At 34.7% G+C, this 4,356-nt stretch overlaps 1 protein-coding gene, 1 long non-coding RNA gene and 1 pseudogene across 3 annotated transcripts in view; 2 read left to right on the forward strand and 1 right to left on the reverse strand.

Moving 5' to 3' along the window:
• LOC141443371 (uncharacterized) overlaps positions 1-4,356 on the reverse strand; it is a 282,390-nt gene that overhangs the window by 262,029 nt on the left and 16,005 nt on the right. The gene's annotated exons all lie outside the window — the stretch shown is intronic.
• Positions 1-4,356, forward strand: part of LOC141443370 (uncharacterized) — a 64,015-nt gene that overhangs the window by 25,610 nt on the left and 34,049 nt on the right. The gene's annotated exons all lie outside the window — the stretch shown is intronic.
• LOC141443209 (muskelin-like) overlaps positions 1-4,356 on the forward strand; it is a 15,842-nt pseudogene that overhangs the window by 3,639 nt on the left and 7,847 nt on the right.

Here is a 4,356-nt window from a genome sequence, read left to right on the forward strand (position 1 = left end):
TATTTTAACGAGGCTTTAGCACACCAAATGTGACTATGTCAGCCTCATGGGGAGCCTCAGATATATACACCACACTACAGACAGATATTACACTCTCCCTTGTACTGAAACCACGTCTCTGGATGCAAAGGCCCATCCAATGAATCTGTGAATTCGCGTCGCTTCTTCTGAAAGTGGTCATTTTAAATATTGAAAAGTCTAAAAGCGCTCAAAATGACCCTGACAACAATGCAAAATTTCATATAAATCTTAATATAAATCAGCAACCTAAACACATTTCGTGCATGCAATGTTTTTCCACATGTCAGCCATATTACCTAAACAAATGCAAGTTCATTTGGCAATCCGCCATACTATGTTGTACTATGCAATGCACGCTGTAAGCAGTTTTACTATCTTGCTAACACAGCTTTCATGCACTTTTGATATGCAATTTGGTTTTACGATGTATTGATGTAAATTTTGATTTGAGTGTGATTGTATGCAAACGGGAGCTGTTGCGCCAGATTGGTTGGTTGGTGCAAGTTGAATGTAGCAAAACTGTTTTCACAAGGGTTAAAAAAATGTGTTTCTTAAATCAATGCATAAATTTATTGATAACTTGCAATATCAATTTATTGATAGCTTGCGAGCGCCAGTGTCGTAAAAAAGATCTCTTTTCTATACCTCGAAGTAGGACATGTTATGTTTATTAGGCGTGTGTGTGGCATTTTTAATAATAGTGAAAAACTGGTGGACATTGATATTTTTGATTGTTCACTTGAGATGGGAAGGCTTTCAAGTAACCAGGCTTTAGGCTAGTTATAATATTAATTTATATTTCAAACTAATTGTTTTCAGCTTTCCTGTCTAGTTTCACTTGCAGGGAAGTGACTACATAACAAATCTGGACTTGTTCTCTTTTTATGTTTGTTACATATATAGGTACCTATCAAAATTCTATTATTATCATTTCTTTCTTTGTAATAGCTGTCTGCTATCTTACCTAAACCTTTTTAAGTAAACCTTTAAGGAAACTATAGGTCCAGATTGTGTTAATTTAAGTCTGCTCATAATTCTGTATAAGACTGTTTGTTTCTTATCAATAAATAATAAAAAAAAAAAGATTATTATTTTCAAACCCTGCTTGAAGATGCGTTTTAAGAATTTAACATTGATTGATGTCTCTTCTGTTTTTTAGTGTTATTTAACCTTTTTGCCGCCACGTCAAATACAAAAGACATCACCCATACGCCAGGCTTCTATATTACAATTTACAATGTCTAAAATTGAACCTTAATACAATTGGACGAAGGTTGCTTTTGCATTGAAGTAATGGACGTATACATAGGTTGGCGTGGAACCTGCGTGCGTATATATGAGTCGTAAAGGTTAAGATTCAACCGTAGGTAGGGGGATTTGCATGATTTATTATTTTATTTGATAGCTGAATTAAATAAGGAAGATATTTAGTTGTATCTTTAAATGGTGTAAACCATTACCTACTTAACAATACCAGAAAGTCTGAAAATAGTTATGTTGTGACACTTCAACTCTTCATTGTTCAGGTTCAACAATTTGATTTGATTGCAATGTAAATGTTACTATCGCAAAGTTTATCAGTGTATCAGTGCATCCCTAACACCCTAGCTTACAAATTGCCCGTGAATCATAATCCATTGAAGTGTAAATTGATACTTTACGTGTACAATCAATAATAGACTTAACTGAGCATTCATACACCTATAACATTGTAATAAATTTTTCAAATGGCCAGTTGTGAGTGTTGCCTACTGTAAATAAACTTAGTGCAATAAATAGAATATCTATGTGTGTGTTATTGCAGTACAGATATGTAGAACTATAATTTAGGAGTTCTGAGACAGAAGGCTCCATTCACAGCATGCGTGCATAATCTAGACAAATGTCTGCTTTCTTTTATCCTTATTGCCAAATGTTAATAGAATTTATGGTCAGCATCAAAAGTTGCTGCACACTTAGAATTAAACTGACACAATCCGAAATATTCTCATTTTAAAACTAAACGCACAGTTTTGTTTGAAATTCAAATATTTTGATTATGTCAGTTTCATATTAAAGGTTGTTTCACCATCCATTGATTAGTGTTAACTGACAGTTAAATGTGATGCCGTCTCTATTTGTTTTGTTCGAATATAAGGAGACGGCATCACATTTAACATCAGTTAACACTAATCAATGGATGGTGAAATAGCCACTAAGTGTTTTATACTAAGCCACATACTTAGATCCATACAAGATTGATAAACGAGTTACCTAATGTGACAAAGTAAAAAGTGATCAGCTACTTTTGATGCTGACTGTAAACAACAAGTTCAAGGGAATAATGACCAGTTTGACTTTATTCCAGAAACAAGTAGGTTCAAATTGCCTTGACGATATTTATATATTGGACCATAGGAGGATATGATTGCATTGTAAGTAAAAATTTGATAAAATAGCCAGATATTGTTGGTGATACTGCGTAACTAGCATTTTCCATAAGGTATAATTTTCATTGTCAGAACAGTGTAGTGTCAGTACAATGTCTGTACGCAGTATTGCAGTATCAACGACGATATGGCCATCTCAAGATTTTACATCAGATTGCAGTTCTGTAAATTCTTTATTAATAGATTTTCATATGAGCGACTAATGGGGAGATGATGTGTCCCAAGTCAGTCACCCCTCTAAACCCCCCCCCCCCGCACCCTCAGACTACCACTGAAGATAGTACAATACAGAGAAAATTAATATCATTAATTGGTTTTGTAATAAATGAATGTACGAAACTACACCATTGAAAATAGCCTTAGAAAATATAGTATAGACACTAGAATATTGAATAGTGGCTTATTCACATAGGTTAAAATTAAAATATACAAAAAAAAAACACTAGAACATTTTAACTTGGTACTTTTACCCACCCACCATCATGAACTAAAATAACTGTTATACTTTGTTTTTTTCATAAACCTGACCCATTATAATTGACCCCTACCTTACCTGATATATTATCTGATATCTTATCTTACCAAATGAGGCCAAAAGTGTATCTCACTGGTTGAGTAACAGCCTATTCACTCTAGACTTGAGTAGTCCTAAATGAGCCCTAAAAGTCATTTTTAAGAGTATATCTAATAAGTAGGCATGTTTACTAGTCACCACAGACTTGGGGTATATAACTTTTCAAATACTATGAGTTTAACAGCTGTATCAAAAATACCTTCATCAGTCATATTAAGGATATTACAATCTAGTAAGCTTCTTATACAACTTCAAACTGCAAAACTTTCTCGGTGAACTTTGAGTGACATAAGACTGTTTAAAAGTTTTTTTTTTTTACCACCACAATATTATTCATGGAGTTAAATCATACAGCCACACAATAGGCATGATTTTCTCAATGAATGCCTATTTACCATTTGGCAAAAGTTAAAGTCTAGCCAATTTGAATGCAGGATCCTCACACGGACAAACTTCATGAATAATTCTGTAGGCGCCACGCGTTTCGATTTTAATTGTAAATGACTCTACCTTCTCTGGCCTTCAGATACACTGTGTTGGCGACAATGTTCTCTAATTCCATTAGTTCCAGTGTGGCGGGTTATAAGGTTCTTCCTGGCAGCAAGATCACGCCGCTGCGGCTGCAACGCCGCCGTACACCCGCCGTAGGGAATCCCATCAATAAACCAACTGGCACGGCACTCACACAACCACTGTACCCTCTAGCCCTCACGCATAACACTCGCGACAAGCACGCACGACGATATCGCGCAAAAACAATCCGAAACCCAACACGGGACGTACACCAAGTGTGGTAACACAATTTGTTAATTACTAAGAAAGTATCGAGCACTTTGAGATACCGTCGGCGACGTTAAACGGTCAGTTTATCTCACTTATTTTATCGTAATCGGTGAACACGCCCGAATATAAGCGAATTATTGACGGCGAACTACACGAAACGCTGTAAAATTACTGTGAGGTATAAATTGTAAATGTAGTTGCCAGGTTATTACAACGTAAACTACTTTTTTCTACTACATTGGCATGAGTCGGAATTTTAATGACAGTGACAGCCATAGCATTTGACAGATTATTTTGACTTGCAATACTAATTTAAAGACACTAATTTTACTTAAAAATCTGTACTTAGTCTCGTAGCCCTAAAATTTGGAATGAATTAATAATTTCGATTTCAATGTAATTTTTTTTCTAATGATTTTTTTTTAATGAATTGATCACAGAAATCGGAATAACTATAACTACCTAGTTATTCAATTTCTGTGAAATTAATTAAAAAGGAAGTAGTTTAAAAATAGAGACTGCAATTTTGCTAGGCTGCTGGTATATTAT

Source organism: Choristoneura fumiferana, chromosome 27 (assembly GCF_025370935.1).
Source record: "Choristoneura fumiferana chromosome 27, NRCan_CFum_1, whole genome shotgun sequence".
NCBI classification, from domain to species: Eukaryota; Metazoa; Arthropoda; class Insecta; order Lepidoptera; family Tortricidae; genus Choristoneura; species Choristoneura fumiferana.